We start from the raw sequence: 13,049 nt of genomic DNA, 5'->3' as shown, positions 1-13,049 counted from the left end.
AATGGAAGAGTTCTGAAGCATTTTTAAACTTCAGCGGAATTCCGAGAACAATGGAAGAGTTCTGAAGCGTTTTTAAACTTGAGCAGAATTCCGAGAACAATGGAAGAGATCCAAAGCATTTTTTAAACGTCAGTGGAATTCCGAGAACAATGAAAGAGTTTCGAAGCATTTTTAAACTTAAGAGGAAATCCCAGAACAATGGACGAGTTCCGATGCATTTTTAAACTTCAGCAGAATTCCGAGAACAATGGAAGAGTTCCGAAGCATTTTTAAACTTCAGCAGATTTCTGATAACATTGGAAGAGTTCCGAAGCATTTTTAAGCTTCAGGAGAAATCCGAGAACAATGGAAGAGTTCCGAAGCTTTTTTAAACTCCAGCGGAATTCCGAGAACAATAGAAGAGTTCCGAAGCATTTTTAAACGTCAACGGAATTCTGAGAACAATGGAAGAGTTCCGAAGAGTTTTTAAACGTAACAGGAATTCAAAGAACAATGGAAGAGTTCCGAAGCATTTTTAAACTTCAGCAGAATTCAGAGAACAATGGAAGAGTTCCGAAGCATTTTTAAACTTCAGCAGAATTCCGATAACAATGGAAGAGTTCCGAAGCAATTTTAAACTTCAGCAGTATTCCGAGAACAATGGAAGAGTTCCGAAGCATTTTTAAACTCCAGCAGAATTCCGAGAACAATGGAAGAGTTCCGAAGCATTTTTAAACTTCAGCGAAATTACGAGAACAATGGAAGGGTTCCGAAGCATTTTTAAACTTTAGCGGAATTCTGAGAACAATGGAAGAGTTCCGAAGGATTTTTAAACTTCAATGGAATTCCGAGAATAATGGAAGAGTTCCGAAGCATTTTTAAACTTCAGCAGAATTCCGAGAGCAATGGAAGAGATCCGAAGCATTTTTAAACATCAGCAGAATTCCGAGAACAATGGAAGAGTTCCGAAGAATTTTTAAACTTCAGCGGAATTCCGAGAACAATGGAAGAGTTCCGAAGCATTTTTAAACTTCAGCGGAATTCTGAGAACAATGGAAGAATTCCGAAGCATTTTTAATGTTCATCATAATTCCGAGAATCATGGAAGAGTTCCAAAGCATTTTTAAACTTCAGCAGAATTCCGAGAACAATGGAAGAGTTCCGAGTCATTTTTAAACTTCAGCGGAATTCCGAGTACAATGGAAGAGTTGTGAAGCATTTTTAAACTTCAGCAGAATTCCGAGAACAATGGAAGAGTTCTGTAGAATTTTTAAAGTTCAGCGGAATTCCGAGAACAATGGAAGAGTTCCGAAGCATTTTTAAACGTAAGCGGAATTCCACGATCAATGGAAGAGTTCTGAAGCATTTTTAAACTTCAGCGGAATTCCGAGAACAATGGAAGAGTTCTGAAGTGTTTTTAAACTTGAGCAGAATTCCGAGAACAATGGAAGAGATCCAAAGCATTTTTTAAACGTCAGCGGAATTCCGAGAACAATGAAAGAGTTTCGAAGCATTTTTAAACTTAAGAGGAAATCCCAGAACAATGGACGAGTTCCGATGCATTTTTAAACTTCAGCAGAATTCCGAGAACAATGGAAGAGTTCCGAAGCATTTTTAAACTTCAGCAGAATTCCGAGAGCAATGGAAGAGATCCGAAGCATTTTTAAACATCAGCAGAATTCCGAGAACAATGGAAGAGTTCCGAAGAATTTTTAAACTTCAGCGGAATTCCGAGAACAATGGAAGAGTTCCGAAGCATTTTTAAACTTCAGCGGAATTCTGAGAACAATGGAAGAATTCCGAAGCATTTTTAATGTTCATCATAATTCCGAGAATCATGGAAGAGTTCCAAAGCATTTTTAAACTTCAGCAGAATTCCGAGAACAATGGAAGAGTTCCGAGTCATTTTTAAACTTCAGCGGAATTCCGAGTACAATGGAAGAGTTGTGAAGCATTTTTAAACTTCAGCAGAATTCCGAGAATAATGGAAGAGTTCCGTAGAATTTTTAAAGTTCAGCGGAATTCCGAGAACAAGGAAGAATTCCGAAGCATTTTTAAACTTCAGCAGAATTCCGAGAACAATGGAAGAGTTCCGAAGCATTTTTAAACTTCAGCAGAATTCCGATAACAATGGAAGAGTTCCGAAGCATTTTTAAACTTCAGCAGTATTCCTAGAACAATGGAAGAGTTCCGAAGCATTTTTAAACTCCAGCGGAATACCGAGAACAATGGAAGAGTTCCGAAGCATTTTTAAATTCAGCGGAATTACGATAACAATGGAAGAGTTCGGAAGCATTTTAAAACTTTAGCGGAATTCTGAGAACAATGGAAGAGTTCCGAAGCATTTTTTAACTTCAGCGGAATTCCGAGAACAATGGAAGAGATCCGAAGCATTTTTAAACGTCAGCAGAATTCGGAGAACAATGGAAGAGTTCCGAAGAATTTTTAAACTTCAGCGGAATTCCGAGAACAATGGAAGAGTTCCGAAGCATTTTTAATCTTCAGCGGAGTTCTGAGAACAATGGAAGAATTCCGAAGCATTTTTAAGGTTCATCATCATTCCGAGAATCATGGAAGAGTTCCGATGGATTTTTAAATGTCAGCGGAATTCCAATAACAATGGAAGAGTTCCGAAGCATTTTTAAACGTAAGAGGAATTCCGAGAACAATGGAAGAGTTCCGAAGCATTTTTAAACTTCAGCGGAATTCCGAGAACAATGGAAGAGTTCCGAAGCATTTTTAAACTTCAGCGGAATTCTGAGAACAATGGAAGAATTCCGAAGCATTTTTAATGTTCATCATAATTCCGAGAATCATGGAAGAGTTCCAAAGCATTTTTAAACTTCAGCAGAATTCCGAGAACAATGGAAGAGTTCCGAGTCATTTTTAAACTTCAGCGGAATTCCGAGTACAATGGAAGAGTTGTGAAGCATTTTTAAACTTCAGCAGAATTCCGAGAACAATGGAAGAGTTCCGTAGAATTTTTAAAGTTCAGCGGAATTCCGAGAACAATGGAAGAGTTCCGAAGCATTTTTAAACGTAAGCGGAATTCCAAGATCAATGGAAGAGTTCTGAAGCATTTTTAAACTTCAGCGGAATTCCGAGAACAATGGAAGAGTTCTGAAGCGTTTTTAAACTTGAGCAGAATTCCGAGAACAATGGAAGAGATCCAAAGCATTTTTTAAACGTCAGCGGAATTCCGAGAACAATGAAAGAGTTTCGAAGCATTTTTAAACTTCAGCGGAATTCCGAGAACAATGGAAGAGTTCTGAAGCGTTTTTAAACTTGAGCAGAATTCCGAGAACAATGGAAGAGACCCAAAGCATTTTTTAAACGTCAGCGGAATTCCGAGAACAATGAAAGAGTTTCGAAGCATTTTTAAACTTAAGAGGAAATCCCAGAACAATGGACGAGTTCCGATGCATTTTTAAACTTCAGCAGAATTCCCAGAACAATGGACGAGTTCCGATGCATTTTTAAACTTCAGCAGAATTCCGAGAACAATAGAAGAGTTCCGAAGCATTTTTAAACGTCAAAGGAATTCCGAGAACAATGGAAGAGTTCCGAAGAGTTTTTAAACGTAACAGGAATTCAATGAACAATGGAAGAGTTCCGAAGCATTTTTAAACTTCAGCAGAATTCAGAGAACAATGGAAGAGTTCCGAAGCATTTTTAAACTTCAGCAGAATTCCGATAACAATGGAAGAGTTCCGAAGCAATTTTAAACTTCAGCAGTATTCCGAGAACAATGGAAGAGTTCCGAAGCATTTTTAAACTCCAGCAGAATTCCGAGAACAATGGAAGAGTTCCGAAGCATTTTTAAACTTCAGCGGAATTACGAGAACAATGGAAGAGTTCCAAAGCATTTTTAAACTTTAGAGAAATTCTGAGAACAATGGAAGAGTTCCGAAGGATTTTTAAACTTCAACGGAATTCCGAGAATAATGGAAGAGTTCCGAAGCATTTTTAAACTTCAGCAGAATTCCGAGAGCAATGGAAGAGATCCGAAGCATTTTTAAACATCAGCAGAATTCCGAGAACAATGGAAGAGTTCCGAAGAATTTTTAAACTTCAGCAGAATTCCGAGAACAATGGAAGAGTTCCGAAGCATTTTTAAACTTCAGCGGAATTCTGAGAACAATGGAAGAATTCCGAAGTATTTTTAATGTTCATCATAATTCCGAGAATCATGGAAGAGTTCCAAAGCATTTTTAAACTTCAGCAGAATTACGAGAACAATGGAAGAGTTCCGAGTCATTTTTAAACTTCAGCGGAATTCCGAGTACAATGGAAGAGTTGTGAAGTATTTTTAAACTTCAGCAGAATTCCGAGAACAATGGAAGAGTTCCGTAGAATTTTTAAAGTTCAACGGAATTCCGAGAACAATGGAAGAGTTCCGAAGCATTTTTAAACTTCAGCAGAATTCCTAGAACAATGGAAGAGTTCCAAAGTATTTTTAAACTTCAGCAGAATTCCGATAACAATGGAAGAGTTCCGAAGCATTTTTAAACTTCAGCAGTATTCCTAGAACAATGGAAGAGTTCCGAAGCATTTTTAAACTCCAGCGGAATACCGAGAACAATGGAAGAGTTCCGAAGCATTTTTAAATTCAGCAGAATTACGATAACAATGGAAGAGTTCCAAAGCATTTTTAAACTTTAGCGGAATTCTGAGAACAATGGAAGAGTTCCGAAGCATTTTTTAACTTCAGCGGAATTCCGAGAACAATGGAAGAGATACGAAACATTTTTAAACGTCAGCAGAATTCCGAGAACAATGGAAGAGTTCCGAAGAATTTTTAAACTTCAGCGGAATTCCGAGAACAATGGAAGAGTTCCGAAGCATTTTTAATCTTCAGCGGAGTTCTGAGAACAATGGAAGAATTCCGAAGCATTTTTAAGGTTCATCATCATTCCGAGAATCATGGAAGAGTTCCGATGGATTTTTAAACGTCAGCGAAATTCCGATAACAATGGAAGAGTTCCGAAGCATTTTTAAACGTAAGAGGAATTCCGAGAACAATGGAAGAGTTCCGAAGCATTTTTAAACTTCAGCGGAATTCCGAGAACAATGGAAGTGATCTGAAGCATTTTTAAATGTCAGCGGAATTCCAAGAACAATGAAAGAGTTCCGAAGAATTTTTAAACTTCAGCGGAATTCCGAGAACAATGGAAGAGTTCCGAAGCATTTTTAAACTTCAGCAGAATTCCGAGAACAATGGAAGAGTTCCGAAGCATTTTTAAACTTCAGCAGAATTACGATAACAATGGAAGAGTTCCGAAGCATTTTTAAACTTCAGCGGAATTCCGAGAACAATGGAAGTGATCTGAAGCATTTTTAAACGTCAGCGGAATTCCAAGAACAATGGAAGAATTCCGAAGAATTTTTAAACTTCAGCGGAATTCCGAGAACAATGGAAGAGTTCCGAAGCATTTTTAAACTTCAGCAGAATTCCGAGAACAATGGAAGAGTTCCGAAGCATTTTTAAACTTCAGCAGAATTCCGATAACAATGGAAGAGTTCCGAAGCATTTTTAAACTCCAGCGGAATTCCGAGAACAATGGAAGAGTTCCGAAGCATTTTTTAACTTCAGCGGAATTCCGAGAACAATGGAAGAGTTCCGAAGAATTTTTAAACTTCAGCGGAATTCTGAGAAAAATGGAAGAGTTCCGAAGCATTTTTAATCTTCAGCGGAGTTCTGAGAACAATGGAAGAATTCCGAAGCATTTTTAACGTTCATCATAATTCCGAGAATCATGGAAGAGTTCCGAAGGATTTTTAAACGTCAGCGGAATTCCGATAACAATGGAAGAGTTCCGAAGCATTTTTAAACGTAAGAGGAATTCCGAGAACAATGGAAGAGTTCCGAAGCATTTTTAAACTTCAGCAAAATTCCGAGAACAATGGAAGAGTTCCGAAGCATTTTTGAACTTCAGCAGAATTCCGAGAACAATGGAAGAGTTCTGAAGCATTTTTAAACTTCAGTAGTATTCTGAGAACAATGGAAGAGTTCCAAAGCATTTTTAAACTCCAGCGGAATTCCGAGAACAATGGAAGAGTTCCGAAGCATTTTTAAACTTCAGCAGAATTACGAGAACAATGGAAGAGTTCCGAAGCATTTTTAAACTTTAGCGGAATTCTTAGAACAATGGAAGAGTTCCGAAGGATTTTTAAACTTCAACGGAATTCCGAGAATAATGGAAGAGTTCCGAAGCATTTTTAAACTTCAGTAGAATTCCGAGAGCAATGGAAGAGATCCAAAGCATTTTTAAACATCAGCAGAATTCCGAGAACAATGGAAGAGTTCCGAAGAATTTTTAAACTTCAGCGGAATTCCGAGAACAATGGAAGAGTTCCGAAGCATTTTTAAACTTCAGCGGAATTCTGAGAACAATGGAAGAATTCCGAAGCATTTTTAATGTTCATCATAATTCCGAGAATCATGGAAGAGTTCCAAAGCATTTTTAAACTTCAGCAGAAATCCGAGAACAATGGAAGAGTTCCGAATCATTTTTAAACTTCAGCGGAATTCCAAGAACAATGGAAGAGTTCTAAAGCATTTTTAAACTTCAGCGGAATTCCGAGAACAATGGAAGAGTTCTGAAGCGTTTTTAAACTTCAGCGGAATTCTGAGAACAATGGAGGAATTCTGAAGCATTTTTAAACTTCAGCAGAATTCCAAGAACCATGAAAGAGATCCGAAGAATTTTAAACTTCAGCAGAATTCCGAGAACAATGGAAGAGTTCCGAATCATTTTTAAACTTCAACGGAATTCCGAGAACAATGGAAGAGTTCTGAAGCATTTTTAAACTTCAGCAGAATTCCGAGAACAATAGAAGAGTTCTGAAGCATTTTTAAATTTCAGCGGAATTCCGAGAACAATGGAAGAGATCCAAAGCATTTTTAAACGTCAGCGGAATTCCGATAACAATGGAAGAGTTCCGAAGCATTTTTAAACGTAAGAGGAATTCCGAGAACAATGGAAGAATTCCGAAGCATTTTTAAACTTCAGCAAAATTCCGAGAACAATGGAAGAGTTCCGAAGCAATTTTAAACTTCATCAGTCTTCCGAGAACAATGGAAGAGTTCCGAAGCATTTTTAAACTCCAGCAGAATTCCGAGAACAATGGAAGAGTTCCGAAGCATTTTTAAACTTCAGCAGGATTACGAGAACAATGGAAGAGTTCCGAAGCATTTTTAAACTTTAGCGGAATTCTGAGAACAATGGAAGAGTTCCGAAGGATTTTTAAACTTCAGCAGAATTCCGAGAGCAATGGAAGAGATCCGAAGCATTTTTAAACATCAGCAGAATTCCGAGAACAATGGAAGAGTTCCGAAGAATTTTTAAACTTCAGCGGAATTCCGAGAACAATGGAAGAGTTCCGAAGCATTTTTAAACTTCAGCAGAATTCCGAGAACAATAGAAGAGTTCTGAAGCATTTTTAAATTTCAGCGGAATTCCGAGAACAATGGAAGAGATCCAAAGCATTTTTAAACGTCAGCGGAATTCCGAGTACAATGGAAGAGTTGTGAAGCATTTTTAAACTTCAGCAGAATTCCGAGAACAATGGAAGAGTTCCGTAGAATTTTTAAAGTTCAGCGGAATTCCGAGAACAATGGAAGAGTTCCAAAGCATTTTTAAACTTCAGCAGAATTCCGAGAACAATGGAAGAGTTCCGAAGCATTTTTAAACTTCAGCAGAATTCCGATAACAATGGAAGAGTTCCGAAGCATTTTTAAACTTCAGCAGAATTCCGATAACAATGGAAGAGTTCCGAAGCAATTTTAAACTTCAGCAGTATTCCGAGAACAATGGAAGAGTTCCGAAGCATTTTTCAACTCCAGCAGAATTCCGAGAACAATGGAAGAGTTCCGAAGCATTTTTAAACTTCAGCGGAATTACGAGAACAATGGAAGAGTTCCAAAGCATTTTTAAACTTTAGAGGAATTCTGAGAACAATGGAAGAGTTCCGAAGGATTTTTAAACTTCAACGGAATTCCGAGAATAATGGAAGAGTTCCGAAGCATTTTTAAACTTCAGCAGAATTCCGAGAGCAATGGAAGAGATCCGAAGCATTTTTAAACATCAGCAGAATTCCGAGAACAATGGAAGAGTTCCGAAGCATTTTTAAACTTCAGCGGAATTCCGAGAACAATGAAAGAGTTCCGAAGCATTTTTAAACTTCAGCAGAATTCTGAGAACAATGGAAGAATTCCGAAGAATTTTTAATGTTCATCATAATTCCGAGAATCATGGAAGAGTTCCAAAGCATTTTTAAACTTCAACAGAATTACGAGAACAATGGAAGAGTTCCGAGTCATTTTTAAACTTCAGCGGAATTCCGAGTACAATGGAAGAGTTGTGAAGTATTTTTAAACTTCAGCAGAATTCCGAGAACAATGGAAGAGTTCCGTAGAATTTTTAAAGTTCAACGGAATTCCGAGAACAATGGAAGAGTTCCGAAGCATTTTTAAACTTCAGCAGAATTCCGAGAACAATGGAAGAGTTCCAAAGTATTTTTAAACTTCAGCAGAATTCCGATAACAATGGAAGAGTTCCGAAGCATTTTTAAACTTCAGCAGTATTCCTAGAACAATGGAAGAGTTCCGAAGCATTTTTAAACTCCAGCGGAATACCGAGAACAATGGAAGAGTTCCGAAGCATTTTTAAATTCAGCAGAATTACGATAACAATGGAAGAGTTCCAAAGCATTTTTAAAGTTTAGCGGAATTCTGAGAACAATGGAAGAGTTCCGAAGCATTTTTTAACTTCAGCGGAATTCCGAGAACAATGGAAGAGATCCGAAACATTTTTAAACGTCAGCAGAATTCCGAGAACAATGGAAGAGTTCCGAAGAATTTTTAAACTTCAGCGGAATTCCGAGAACAATGGAAGAGTTCCGAAGCATTTTTAATCTTCAGCGGAGTTCTGAGAACAATGGAAGAATTCCGAAGCATTTTTAAGGTTCATCATCATTCCGAGAATCATGGAAGAGTTCCGATGGATTTTTAAACGTCAGCGAAATTCCGATAACAATGGAAGAGTTCCGAAGCATTTTTAAACGTAAGAGGAATTCCGAGAACAATGGAAGAGTTCTGAAGCATTTTTAAACTTCAGCGGAATTCCGAGAAAAATGGAAGTGATCTGAAGCATTTTTAAACGTCAGCGGAATTCCAAGAACAATGGAAGAGTTCCGAAGAATTTTTAAACTTCAGCGGAATTCCGAGAACAATGGAAGAGTTCCGAAGCATTTTTAAACTTCAGCAGAATTCCGAGAACAATGGAAGAGTTCCGAAGCATTTTTAAACTTCAGCAGAATTCCGATAACAATGGAAGAGTTCCGAAGCATTTTTAAACTCCAGCGGAATTCCGAGAACAATGGAAGTGTTCTGAAGCGTTTTTAAACTTGAGCAGAATTCCGAGAACAATGGAAGAGATCCAAAGCATTTTTTAAACGTCAGCGGAATTCCGAGAACAATGAAAGAGTTTCGAAGCATTTTTAAACTTAAGAGGAAATCCCAGAACAATGGACGAGTTCCGATGCATTTTTAAACTTCAGCAGAATTCCGAGAACAATGGAAGAGTTCCGAAGCATTTTTAAACTTCAGCAGATTTCCGATAACATTGGAAGAGTTCCGAAGCATTTTTAAGCTTCAGCAGAAATCCGAGAAAAATGGAAGAGTTCCGAAGCTTTTTTAAACTCCAGCGGAATTCCGAGAACAATAGAAGAGTTCCGAAGCATTTTTAAACGTCAACGGAATTCTGAGAACAATGGAAGAGTTCCGAAGAGTTTTTAAACGTAACAGGAATTCAAAGAACAATGGAATAGTTCCGAAGCATTTTTAAACTTCAGCAGAATTCAGAGAACAATGGAAGAGTTCCGAAGCATTTTTAAACTTCAGCAGAATTCCGCTAACAATGGAAGAGTTCCGAAGCAATTTTAAACTTCAGCAGTATTCCGAGAACAATGGAAGAGTTCTGAAGCATTTTTAAACTCCAGCAGAATTCCGAGAACAATGGAAGAGTTCCGAAGCATTTTTAAACTTCAGCGGAATTACGAGAACAATTTAAGAGTTCCGAAGCATTTTTAAACTTTAGCAGAATTCTGAGAACAATGGAAGAGTTCCGAAGGATTTTTAAACTTCAACGGAATTCCGAGAATAATGGAAGAGTTCCGAAGCATTTTTAAACTTCAGCAGAATTCAGAGAGCAATGGAAGAGATCCGAAGCATTTTTAAACATCAGCAGAATTCCGAGAACAACGGAAGAGTTCCAAAGAATTTTTAAACTTCAGCGGAATTCAGAGAACAATAGAAGAGTTCCGAAGCATTTTTAAACTTCAGCGGAATTCTGAGAACAATGGAAGAATTCCGAAGCATTTTTAATGTTCATCATTATTCCGAGAATCATGGAAGAGTTCCAAAGCATTTTTAAACTTCAGCAGAATTCCGAGAACAATGGAAGAGTTCCGAGTCATTTTTAAACTTCAGCGGAATTCCGAGTACAATGGAAGAGTTGTGAAGCATTTTTAAACTTCAGCAGAATTCCGAGAACAATGGAAGAGTTCCGTAGAATTTTTAAAGTTCAGCGGAATTCCGAGAACAATGGAAGAGTTCCGAAGCATTTTTAAACGTAAGCGGAATTCCAAGATCAATGGAAGAGTTCTGAAGCATTTTTAAACTTCAGCGGAATTCCGAGAACAATGGAAGAGTTCTGAAGCGTTTTTAAACTTGAGCAGAATTCCGAGAGCAATGGAAGAGATCCAAAGCATTTTTTAAACGTCAGCGGAATTCCGAGAACAATGAAAGAGTTTCGAAGCATTTTTAAACTTAAGAGGAAATCCCAGAACAATGGACGAGTTCCGATGCATTTTTAAACTTCAGCAGAATTCCGAGAACAATGGAAGAGTTCCGAAGCATTTTTAAACTTCAGCAGATTTCCGATAACATTGGAAGAGTTCCAAAGCATTTTTAAGCTTCAACAGAAATCCGAGAACAATGGAAGACTTCCGAAGCTTTTTTAAACTCCAGCGGAATTCCGAGAACAATAGAAGAGTTCCGAAGCATTTTTAAACGTCAACGGAATTCCGAGAACAATGGAAGAGTTCCGAAGAGTTTTTAAACGTAACAGGAATTCAAAGAACAATGGAAGAGTTCCGAAGCATTTTTAAACTTCAGCAGAATTCAGAGAACAATGGAAGAGTTCCGAAGCATTTTTAAACTTCAGCAGAATTCCGATAACAATGGAAGAGTTCCGAAGCAATATTAAACTTCAGCAGTATTCCGAGAGCAATGGAAGAGATCCGAAGCATTTTTAAACATCAGCAAAATTCCGAGAACAATGGAAGAGTTCCGAAGAATTTTTAAACTTCAGCGGAATTCCGAGAACAATGGAAGAGTTCCGAAGCATTTTTAAACTTCAGCGGAATTCTGAGAACAATGGAAGAATTCCGAAGCATTTTTAATGTTCATCATAATTCCGAGAACAATGGAAGAGTTCCGAAGCATTTTTAAACTTCAGCAGAATTCCGAGAACAATGGAAGAGTTCCGAGTCATTTTTAAACTTCAGCGGAATTCCGAGTACAATGGAAGAGTTGAGAAGCATTTTTAAACTTCAGCAGAATTCCGAGAACAATGGAAGAGTTCCGTAGAATTTTTAAAGTTCAGCGGAATTCCGAGAACAATGGAAGAGTTCCGAAGCATTTTTAAACTTCAGCAGAATTCCGAGAACAATGGAAGAGTTCCGAAGCATTTTTAAACTTCAGCAGAATTCCGATAACAATGGAAGAGTTCTGAAGCATTTTTAAACTTCAGCAGTATTCCTAGAAAAATGGAAGAGTTCCGAAGCATTTTTAAACTCCAGCGGAATACCGAGAACAATGGAAGAGTTCCGAAGCATTTTTAAATTCAGCGGAATTACGATAACAATGGAAGAGTTCCGAAGCATTTTTAAACTTTAGCGGAATTCTGAGAACAATGGAAGAGTTCCGAAGCATTTTTTAACTTCAGCGGAATTCCGAGAACAATGGAAGAGATCTGAAGCATTTCTAAACGTCAGCAGAATTCCGAGAACAATGGAAGAGTTCCGAAGAATTTTTAAACTTCAGCGGAATTCCGAGAACATTGGAAGAGTTCCGAAGCATTTTTAATCTTCAGCGGAGTTCTGAGAACAATGGAAGAATTCCGAAGCATTTTTAAGGTTCATAATCATTCCGAGAATCATGGAAGAGTTCCGATGGATTTTTAAACGTCAGCGGAATTCCGATAACAATGGAAGAGTTCCGAAGCATTTTTAAACGTAAGAGGAATTCCGAGAACAATGGAAGAGTTCCGAAGCATTTTTAAACTTCAGCGGAATTCCGAGAACAATGGAAGTGATCTGAAGCATTTTTAAACGTCAGCGGAATTCCAAGAACAATGGAAGAATTCCGAAGAATTTTTAAACTTCAGCGGAATTCCGAGAACAATGGAAGAGTTCCGAAGCATTTTTAAACTTCAGAAGAATTCCGAGAACAATGGAAGAGTTCCAAAGCATTTTTAAACTTCAGCAGAATTCCGATAACAATGGAAGAGTTCCGAAGCATTTTTAAACTCCAGCGGAATTCCGAGAACAATGGAAGAGTTCCGAAGCATTTTTTAACTTCAGCGGAATTCCGAGAACAATGGAAGAGTTCCGAAGAATTTTTAAACTTCAGCGGAATTCTGAGAAAAATGGAAGAGTTCCGAAGCATTTTTTAACTTCAGCGGAATTCCGAGAACAATGGAAGAGATCTGAAGCATTTTTAAACGTCAGCAGAATTCCGAGAACAATGGAAGAGTTCCGAAGAAGTTTTAAACTTCAGCGGAATTCCGAGAACATTGGAAGAGTTCCGAAGCATTTTTAATCTTCAGCGGAGTTCTGAGAACAATGGAAGAATTCCGAAGCATTTTTAAGGTTCATAATCATTCCGAGAATCATGGAAGAGTTCCGATGGATTTTTAAACGTCAGCGGAATTCCGATAACAATGGAAGAGTTCCGAAGCATTTTTAAACGTAAGAGGAATTCCGAGAACAATGGACGAGTTCCG

This window comes from Phyllobates terribilis, unplaced genomic scaffold (genome assembly GCF_046119375.1).
Source record: "Phyllobates terribilis strain yellow unplaced genomic scaffold, ASM4611937v1 Scaffold_4__5_contigs__length_816908805, whole genome shotgun sequence".
NCBI classification, from domain to species: domain Eukaryota; kingdom Metazoa; phylum Chordata; class Amphibia; order Anura; family Dendrobatidae; genus Phyllobates; species Phyllobates terribilis.
Note: the sequence above shows the minus strand (reverse complement) of the source record.